Source organism: Heloderma suspectum, chromosome 16, assembly GCF_057233095.1.
Source record: "Heloderma suspectum isolate Gila_16-S chromosome 16, 16-S_ref, whole genome shotgun sequence".
In the NCBI taxonomy this organism is placed as follows: domain Eukaryota; kingdom Metazoa; phylum Chordata; class Lepidosauria; order Squamata; family Helodermatidae; genus Heloderma; species Heloderma suspectum.
In genome coordinates, this window is record NC_139473.1 from 19,465,218 (window position 1) to 19,475,548 (window position 10,331).

Consider the following 10,331-nt stretch of genomic DNA (forward strand, 5'->3'; position numbering starts at 1 on the left):
TCTACAACGGAGCTCTACCAGTAAGCTGCAGGCCTCCTCCCCTGCTTGCGGGTTTCCCAGGAGCTGGTCACTGTTGGAAGCAGGATCCTAATCTAGACAGACCCTTGGTCTGATCCAACAGGGCTCTTCTTATGTCTCATTTATTTTGCAATATTTATATACCGCTTCCCATTTTAAAAATCCCAAAGCAGTTCACAACCTATTACAAAACAAGACATAATTAAGAGCAGAGCAGTATTTAGATAAGTTAATGGTTGGGAAAAGCCAGGTTAAACAAGTAAGGGTGTAATCCTGTGCATGTTTAGACAGAAAAAAAAAGTCCTACAACTCCCAGCATTCCCCAGCCAGCATAGCTGGGAGTTGTAGGACTTTTTGTCTGTCTAAACATGCACAGGATTGCACCCTATGTTTTTAATAAACGTCAAAAGCACATGATCATTGGTGCCTGATGTATTGCGGGGCGGGGTCATTCCAGAGGGATGGTGCCACCACAGAGAACGCCCATTGCCATGTTGCAGTGTGGGACTCTGCAGTGTGTGGCATAGACAACAAGGCCTCTCCTGATTATCGTGGTAATCTAACAGGTCTATATAGATGGAGACAATCTTTCAGGGAACCTGGTCCTAAGTTGTACTTACATTATACTTGTTTATACAGATTCATTATAACTCCCTTAGAGAGTCCCCACCTGTACACACAGGAGCTCTTTTCGTATATTATAATAAACATGCACAGTTCAGGGTAGAGTTTGCTGTTGAGGTACCACCTTTTCATACACGTTAATTCTCCCCAAATTGAATGAATGGAAAGGTCTCAGGTTATTCGCCTGTGGTACGAGCCCAAGTTTGCAGCTTGCATTATGGACGTACATTCCATCCCGTCGAATGCTGGATCAGCCATCAATTTCACCTCTCTGTCTGGTCCCCGTATCAGTTGAGCAGTCACAACGACAATAAAAAAGACACACAAACACATTTATATGGCCGTGCTTTCACTTGCAAAGCAACAAGAACCCACAGACCTTTAAAGTACTGTTGAGAAAAACTGCTCCAGGGACTGGGAAAGGTGTATGGTTGATGTTATGGGCACTAGGCAATAGGTGCCTGCAGCAATCAGCTTGTCTTTCTTTGAAGGGACCACACTGGAAACTTGCAGAACCAGTTTTTCAGGGCTCACCCTGGGAGCGGAACAAGGTACATTTGTAGTGAAAGTAGCAAGGATAATTTCAAACTGGCTCCATAGTTCTAAAAAAAGTTCCGTCTGCCTTCTTCACCTTAATCATGTGGTTTTCAAGTGATTGTAGATGTTTGGTTTTTATATTTTGTATGTTTTATACATTTGCTTTTTATATTTTGGAACATTTATTTGTTTGCCACAAAAGTCCCTGTATACTGCAAGAGATTCTAGTGCACATTCCAGGAGGGTAATTCCAAAATTTTACACTAGAGCAAAATAATTACAAGAAAAATACCAAGTAAACATGCCAAGAAGGAAGTTGATTCACGGCTAAGGCCAGCATTCATTAACAAGCAATAAATTAGGCTTCCCAGTTGCTAGAGGAGGCTTGCTTGTTATGTCTTTAAATTATATAAACACACACGCACATATATGACAACTGCTACTCATGACCTACACATCTGGACCAATAAATTGCCCACATAGTATTTAATCACACCTATGAAATCTACTCCTCCAGAAGGTTAATTAACCACATCACTATTAAATGTGATGCATTATTCATAGGAACGTAAAGGTGAGAGGAACAAAAAGGCCACCACATCCAACCCTTTGTTCTAACGCCAGAGCCATGAAACTGCCAACTTGCAGATGTACCAACCTACAGGCAGCTGAGATTCCTGAGATTCAGACCTGAGCATAGCGTCCAGTCTCAAGGAACTCCTTATTCTTCTGCACTCCTTGGCCACTTTCCCACTGGAGCTGAGATACAGGCAAAGGTCTCTCAATTTAACTCTCCCCTCTTCCCAAAGGTTTTGGCAGAGGTGCCCATTAACTCATTCCAAGATACCGGGAAAGGGCTCCCTAAGGCCCTGCTTCCAAATATCAATAGCAAGAGGCACCTTACTCAGTGGCATGTCCCCCAGCCCTCAGCCTTTTTGGGGTACAGCCTTACAGGAGAAGACTGTGATACAGATGAGAATCAAACTCTCCTTCCAGAGGAAGGGCAGTCTGTCTCATATCCAGGCACACACATGCAGTCAGAAGACATTGGAGGCAGAGCTGACCACACCACACACCATGGCTGCCTACATAGGACCTCCATTGGCCTCAACTCCATGCTGAGACAACATCCTCCTTTGTTTCTAGTAGGGGAGAGGTCCAGCCAGCAAAGCTCACCCTGACCTATCCATGGTCCTTTTCAGCTGCTCTTCTTCACACAAGAGGTCTTCTGCCTTTACTTAGTTTGCTATGCCAGATGTCCTTACTTTGAACGGATTCTACCTACCTTACACAACCTCACCTGTCTAGGCCTGACTGTCCTACCTAGACTGCACTCTCCTGGGTCAGATCTGCCCTTTCAGATGCCATTGGTTTCTCCTGTGAGCCTTGGGTAACCACAGAACGGGACACTCTGAGACAATGAGTAAAGTGCTCCATAACCCTCTAGTTCAGGGGTAGGAAACCTTTTGGGGCCTGCAGGCACATTTGACATTTTGAAAAAGTGTCCTGGGTGTCACTACAACTTGCCATGAGGGTGAATGTAAAATGTTGGGAGCAACATTCCTTTCTGGAGTCTCTCTTCTCTCTCTCTTTCACCCCCCCCCCCACACCTTTTCTTGTTGTTGTTGCATGGGACTTTTGTCCCCACCTCTAATTCTCCATTGACTTTAATAGGGGTGGGGAAAAGGATCACCTGCTGAAAAATGGGTGAAGGCAGGGGGAAGCCCACCCTCCACCAAGGACTGTATTGCCCCAAGGGTCGTTGCTAGAGGGTGGGCTCCTCCAAGCCATTTTTCAGCAGGGCACCCTTTTCCCTACCTCTGTTAAAGCTGGGGAAAGCTGATTGTGGGCACATTCCAATGCCTTGACCAGTGTCGTGTTACTGACCTCTGCTCTAGCTCCCAAGAAGAACAGCAAGATCAGTGGCTTGAGTTCTCTCCTTATTAGGGATGTCAGAGAAATCTGCAGTGGATTCAAATTAGTTCAGATTTCTATGAATCCAACCTGTGAACTTGTTCCTTATCACGTGGATTCCACAGACCTGCGAACCAGTTCTTCACTTGCGGGGGGGGGGGGGGATTTGTGTTAATTCACATGAGCACTAATTCGATGGCCCTTCCCATCTCACCATTCCATAGTGAGACCAGAGCCTTGACTGAATCGCCAGCCCTGTCAGCCGGAAAATCCTCCAGAGCATTCAGGAATCCACCAGATTCCATAAGTCTCCGGGGGTGGACCATCTTAATCAGTCCCCCACCCCTGCAGGGAGGATCTGCTACTGCCTGCCAATCCAAACTTCACAAGGAAATGATCTGACCAGGACAACGGGGTTGTTGAAACGCCCCACCCCCACAAACCAGATCATCCTCCATCCATCCAACAGCAAAAACCAGGCCCAGGGTATGTCCTGCCACATGTGTTGGGCCAGTGATGTACTGAGACAGCCCCATGGCTGTCATGGTTGCCATGAAGTCCCAAGCAGGCCCTGTCAGGATAGCCTCAGTGTGGATGTTGAAGTCCCCCAGAACCACTGTCCTAGGGTTCTCCAGCACCAGCTCCAAGACCCATCTCAGCCAGCTCAGGCTGCGAGACTGCTGGGCAGCGGGGTGGGCGGTACACCAGCAGCATCCCTGTTCTGTCTCTTTGGCCCAACACAAGGTACAGACCCTCAAAACTGGTGCTAGGATGGATGGGTTTCCTTGTGAGGGAGATGGAATCCTTATGGATGACAGCAACTCTGGTGCCGCACTGAGTACCCAGGTGGACAAAGCTGAGACAGATCCACCCCACCCAGCTCATCCACCCAGGTCTCAGTAATGCACACCAAGTCAGCCCCTTCATCCACAATCAAACCATGGATAATAATTGTTTTATTATGGACTGGCCTGGCATTCAAAAGCAGCACCAATAGATCAGAGGGTGGGCTGATAGGGCAACCTAGATTTTGAGGTATGGGGGAAGGACCGAAAGATGGGACAGATTTCAAATATCTGTCCCACCTTTCCCTTACCTGACATGTCCAACCCCCAACGCCATAGCTCCCCCTGCCTGAAGTTACTCCAGTAGGGGCACCCTGTTTCTCCCCACTCCCCTGGGATTCCCCTAAGCACATGTACAACTCTAAAATTATATAAAACTAATAACAAAAGGCCAGTACAGCCAGACAACAAATCAGGCCAGTAAAAACTGTAGCATCAACCTAAAATTAAAATAGGCCTACTCCACCTCCCCTCTCAAGCACTCCACACTTATACAATCACATCAGGCTGCTATCCAGGCTATGGCTAGCCTCTCACCCTAGCCAATTTCCCCCAGCCCTCAGCTCTCATCTAAGGGATGGTTGGAATTCAGCCTCCCCAGCTATCCCATGCTCTCACCCTGGGATAGCTCACTCACCCAAAACATGCACATGCATGCGCGCGCACACACACACACAATCAGCATCTTTCCAGTCTTATTATGTTTACCCATATGTTGCCAAAACGTCAATCTGATCGTTTACAGAAATAACACACCCAATTAGCTCATCCCAAGATGTCCTTAAATAATAATAAGTTCAGTCTGATCTCTGGATAAAACATCCTGCACGTTCTTCCTGGGGACCCCAGCTATGCCCACAGAAAGTTGCCCACAGAAAGTTGTGAAGAAATACCCACAGAAAGTTGGATGCCCACAGAAATGCCCACAGAAAGTGGGTGCCCACAGAAATACCCACAGGAAGTTGGATGCCTACAGAAAGTTGGATGCCTACAGAAAGTTGGATGCCTACAGAAGTGCCCACAGAAAGCTGGATGCCCACAGAAATGCCCACAGAAAGCTGGATGCCCACAGAAATGCCCACAGAAAGCTGGATGCCCACAGGAAGTTGTGAAGAAATGTAACAATAAGCTCAGTTTGATCTCTGGATAAAACATCCTGCAGTTCTCCCTGGGGACCCCAGCTATGCCCACAGAAAGCTCCTTGGGCACATAGCATACCTACCGCTAGGGTGGAGGTGGCCTTGAATCGCCTGGATACAAAGCTTCTACTTTCCCCTGAAAAGCTGTTGGAGCTGACAAGGTTAATTTCCCACCCACGCCCAGTAGAAACTAACAGGGCTTATAAAAATTAAGGAGCGCCATTTTTTGACGGAAAGGCAGGGGCAGGGGGGAAGACAGAGAAAAGTGCTACCTGCTTCCCTCCCCGAGTTAGGATGCCTCTGTAAGGGCTTAAGGGCACAATCCTATGCATGTTTAGACAGAGAACAGGTCTACAATTCCCAGCATTCCCCAGCCAGCAGGCTGGGGAATGCTGGGAGTTGTAGGCCTTTTCTCCGTCTAAACATACATAGGATTGTGCCCTAAGTCAGGGGAGGGAAACTTATTTGAGCCAGAGGGCTGGATTTCTTTTTGGAGAAGCTCTCAGGGGCCGTATTCCAGTGGTGGGTGGGGCCAAAGGCAAAAAGCGTGGGGCCAAAAACACAAAAAATACCAGCATATTTTAGCTTACTGCCAACAATCAAGCCTTCAGAAAGGCATTTCAACTTTTTCGAATGGGGAAAAAGCTACACAAAAGCCAGGAAACCACCTTAACATTCATTTGTTGGGGAAATTTTATTTATTTTTATTTTACTTATTTCATTTCTATACTGCTCAATAGCCGAAGCTGGCTGAGCGGTTCATAAAAAATAAAAACACAAAGCGCAGCATAAAGCAGTATCAAAATTAAAAGTTCAAAACCACAATATAACAGTACAACCAGAATAAAACCTAGCAGTAACGCAGAGATTTAAAATACAGACTTAAAACAGCAGAGCTAAAGGACTAGGAAGCTAAAATGCTAAAATGATGGGAGAATAAAAAGGTCTTCACCTGGTGCCGGAAGGAGTACAACATAGGCACCAGGCAAACCTCTCTAGGAAGCTCATTCCACAGCAGAAAGTGACGGCCTCACTTCCTTTGGCAGGGGCTCACAGAGAAGGACCGCTGAGGATGATCTTAGGGTCTGGGCAGGCACACATGGGAGGTGGCAATCCTTCAGATAACTTGGCCCCAAGCCGTTAAGGGCTTTGCATGTTAATATCAGCACTGTGAATCAGGCCCAAAAATGGACTGGCAGCCAGTGCAGCTGGAAAAGTACTGATGACATAATGTGATCTCATTGGCCAGTCCCTGTTAACAATCTTGCTGTCCTATTGTGGACTGGCTGAAGTTTCCGGGCCGTTTTCAAAGGCAGCCCCACGTATAATGCACTGCAGTAATCCAGACGAGAGGTTATCATCAGAGCATGGGGTGGGGCCAGGGAAAGGGGCATGGCCTTGGGGTTCAAGGGAACGATGGCTTTTTACGAGGAATTTGAAGGAAAATAATGGGGTGATAATATTATGCTGCCCTTCCGAGGAGCGGGTTCCAGGCAGTGGAGGCTGGTGGCTCTGAGGTCAGTGGGGCGGTGAATCCGCCCTGGGTTTCAGCCAGAACCAACCAGAACTCTAAAGGAGCTATCCAAAGTGCTGAACCCTATCCCCAAAATGGGTTCCGCACCTTGGATAGCTCCTTGAAATAGGAGGCGCCGGCCTCAACTGGTTCCAGGCACAAAGCACAGCAAGGGAGCAAAGGTAGGGTCCCTTAAATAGAGACGGGAAAAGGTCGGCCCAATAAAGGTGAGACTTTTCTTAACTGTACCAAGGTGCTTTCCACTAAAGAGCAGCTGTTACCCACGAGCCGCTTCTGCCAGGTCCAAGAGCCAGGAGGAGCATTGGCTTGGGTGCGTCCACCTTTGTGCATTATTTACCTGATCCCAGGCTGCACCTGCTCCCGGGCAAACAATGGAGCCACAAAGACAGGTGGAGTTTGCTGATGTGCTGGAACCACGCCAAAGAGATGGGGTTTGGACCATTCTTCTGGAGAATTTATCCAGACATCTGGAGTGAGCAGCAGAGTTACCAGCTGGGAAACCTCTCTCCGGCTCGGCCTCCCCTGCCAAGATACCTGGTAGACCTTTGGTGACCACTCCCAACATCCTCTGGAAGGTAAGCCATCTGCTCCAAGGATCTCTGTTTTGCATAGACACTCCTGATTTTCTGGTACCTGCCTCTGGTCAATCACTCACCCTCTTTTGCACTTGGGGAAGGTCTTTTGCAATGTTTGCAGGTGCAAGTTTCTGCCATTCTGGTTCCAGACACTGTCCATGAGTCTCTTTGAAGGGAGAGCAGATGGATGTTTATCTAGTGTGAATAGATGTAAGCAGGGTTATTGCTGTTTCTCAGAGCCTCAGATTTATTCAACAACAGCCCTCAATGTCTGTTGGTGCTGATGGATGTCTTTTTCTTGGCTTAATTGCCATGAAGGGGGTAATTTTCAAGGGGGATTGCAGCTGGGGAGGGAAGGGTTAATTCTCCCATCTCTACATGCTGCAGTATCCCCACCCCCCATCCCAAATTACCGCTGCATCGCAATTAAGCTTAGAAAACAAACCTTTTCCATCGGTTTGGGATGCTCTGGGTCAGGGTACAAATTAATGGAAGAATTTATTTTGTTTAAGATGATTTGGATGAGAAGTTCATTAGCTGACTTTGGCTCCTGTGAAATTTAAATTAATCCCAGCAATTATGGCTAAATCTGCAGATATAGATATAAATGAGTATATGCAGAGTTTATGCAGGTTTGTGTCCTGTAAGCTTGGGCGCTGAACCTTCTAAGTGCCTAGCAACGCCCCTGGATGTAAGTAGCCTTCCCCAATCTGGTTCCCTCCAGATGTGTTGGATTGCAACACCCATCCTCCTTCCCAGCCAGCAGGGACAGTGGCGCCAGGGCACCAGGTCTGGGAAGGCATACAGTCCAACTGTCTCTATTTAACAGGGAGAGTCCCGATTTCCTGGTCCTGGTCCCAGCTTTACCCGGAGATGCCAAGCATTGGATCTGGGGCATTTTGCAGAAAGTAAATAGTCCCTATGATTTTAGCTCCTCGCCCTGAGATGGCATTGGCTAGGTGTCCAAACTAATATGTACATACCAGAAACACCTCCTCCTCAACCCCCTGACAGAGCTGGCCAGGGCAGGCGAGGCTTGGAAGAATCTGGTGAGTAAGGGGAGGAGCCCCAGCAGAAGCAGGGGCGTGGCTAGTATTGTCTGGCAGGAAAGGGGTGGAGCCAATGCCGGCTTCAGGTTTTGGAGGGCCCTTGGGCGAGACACCTTCCATGGGCCTCCTCCCTCAGTGAATCTACCTTCTCACCACCATTGTCACCCACTGCTCTTCCTCGTCCTCCTCCTCTTCCTCATCATGGCTCCCTCTTGCTTGCTGGACAGGCAGAGAGCCAGGGAGCACGCAGGCCGCGGCATCTCCTGCTACTCCTCCTCACCACCACCGTTGCCTGGGCTGGAGCGAGAGGCAGGTGCACAAGGAGGTTGCAGTGGGGAAGAGGAGCAGCAACTCCAGGGGGCTCTGGTCAGTGGGCCCCTGCTGGGGTGTGAGCCCTCAGCAGGTGCCCAACCATGCCTACCCTTGACGCCGGGCCTGGGTGGAGCCTTGACAGAATCTGCTAAGCAAAGGGAGGAGCTAGGATAGAATGCAATAAGTTAGCCGCAAGGCATGGTGGGTCATGGGCAGAGCTTGGTAGGATCTGTACGTTCCTGATGTTTTGGACCCCAAATGGGCATTGGTCATTTTGGAAGCTTCTTATAACTGTGTGCAGAAGAAGAGCAGTATGAACTATCATGGAGTTGGTTTGGGGGGAAATATTGTGAGGTGGCTCTCTGATTGCTGTGAATGAGCCCAGGATTTGGACAAAAAGAGTGTTAAGGGGCCAGAATGGCTGATTAGTGTTCCTTAATCTTCAGTGGCTGGGTCCTGTCAGCTATATCTTTTGTTTGCCATCGGGGCAGGTGGGGGGGATTTCTTTTTATTGGAATTAATTGCTATGGTGATAGTTTCTTGATCATTCCTGGAATATAAAAGCTTTGAAGGGGAGGGTGCTATTAAGTTGTTTACCTCCATCTGTGGTCTACTTCTGTATTTGTGAATAACCCAAATATTTACAAAAAGGCCTCACGGGGGCACCCCAGGACTTCACGGAGACATGGCTTCCTCCTGGGAACTGCACCCTATTCCAACTGGGCCCACCTGTAAAATGAGCTGTTTTGTAACACACCCATGCACTAGACCTTGTGTTTGTTTCTGGAGAAGGGGGGAGTGATCTGGAAGTTGGGGGTATATCCACCACCCCCTTGTCATGGTCAGATCACTATCTGGTGATGTTGGACTTCTCAGTTCCACTACCCCTCCGCAGGGGTGGAGGACCCATTAAAATGGTCCACCCCAGGCGTCTTATGGATCCAAATGGATTCCTGAGAGCGCTTGGGGATTCTCTGGGGCATGCCACCAGCCACTCGGTCGAGACCCTGGTGGGTGGCTGGAATGCCGCAATCACTGGGGCATTAGATTAGGTGGCTCCGAAACGCCCTCTCCCCCTGAACAGGGCTCGGACTGCACCATGGTTCAATCTGCGGTTACGAGCTCTGAAACAGGAGGTGAGACGGCTAGAGCGCCGGTGGCGGAAGTCTCACTCCGAAGATGATCAGACGTGGGCTGGAGCTGTATCTTCAGCCTATCATGTGGCGGTGAAGGCAGCAAAAAAGGAATATTATGCTGCCTCTATTGTGTCCGCAGAGTGCTGTCCCCGGAGGCTGTTCCAAGTGGTCCGGAGCCTGGTCGGTCCAGTTGCTCCGGAACTGCTGGAGCATTCTGAGGCCTCCTGTGAGGCCTTGGCAAGGCACTTTGTGGATAAAATTGATCAGATTAGGAATGTTATTCCGTGCACTGTGGATATAGTTAGTGAGCAAGAGGCGGTCTGTGGCAAACCGGTTTTGTGGGATCGGTTTCAGCTTCTTCCTTCTGATGAAGTGGACAAGGTGCTTTCATCTGTAAGGCCGACCACCTGCTTACTTGATCCTTGCCCATCTTGGCTCATTATGAGCTGCAGAGAGAGGCTGGGTGAGGGGATCAGGGCGGTGGTGAACGCCTCCCTTGAGGAGGGAGCGTTGCCATCAGCCGTCAAGGAGACAGAGATAGGACCGCTCTTAAAAAAGCCCTCCTTGGATCCCCAAGTTCTGAACAACTTTGCCCAGTTTCGAATCTGCCATTTTTGGGCAAGGTGATTGAGCGGGTGGTGGCAATGC